Below are 223 nucleotides of genomic sequence, written 5' to 3' on the forward strand. Positions count from 1 at the left end.
TAATAACACGTTACGAGCGACACCCACTCATACTTCCTATGCATTCTGTCTCCCAGTCGGCGAACGAGGAGAGATATACCACGATAAAACATTCTCAGCAGCAGCCCAGCTATACTTTGAGACGCATTACTAACACGCAGGTTGTCTGAAGGAGGACTGAGCTTCAAAATGTAGGACAGTAAGTCTTTAGAACACGAAGTGAATAAAACGAGGAAGTCTTTCA

The 223-nt window shown here is 44.4% G+C and overlaps 1 long non-coding RNA gene across 1 annotated transcript in view; it reads left to right on the top strand.

Annotated features, from left to right (window-relative positions):
- The window catches only part of LOC119589227, a 46,602-nt gene that overhangs the window by 43,352 nt on the left and 3,027 nt on the right, over nucleotides 1-223 (top strand). Inside the window, exon 2 of the long non-coding RNA XR_005230175.1 lies at nucleotides 57-178. This is a non-coding gene — a long non-coding RNA (uncharacterized LOC119589227). The remainder of the gene's footprint in view (nucleotides 1-56; nucleotides 179-223) is intronic.

The sequence above is a fragment of the Penaeus monodon genome, chromosome 25 (genome assembly GCF_015228065.2).
Source record: "Penaeus monodon isolate SGIC_2016 chromosome 25, NSTDA_Pmon_1, whole genome shotgun sequence".
Taxonomy (NCBI): domain Eukaryota; kingdom Metazoa; phylum Arthropoda; class Malacostraca; order Decapoda; family Penaeidae; genus Penaeus; species Penaeus monodon.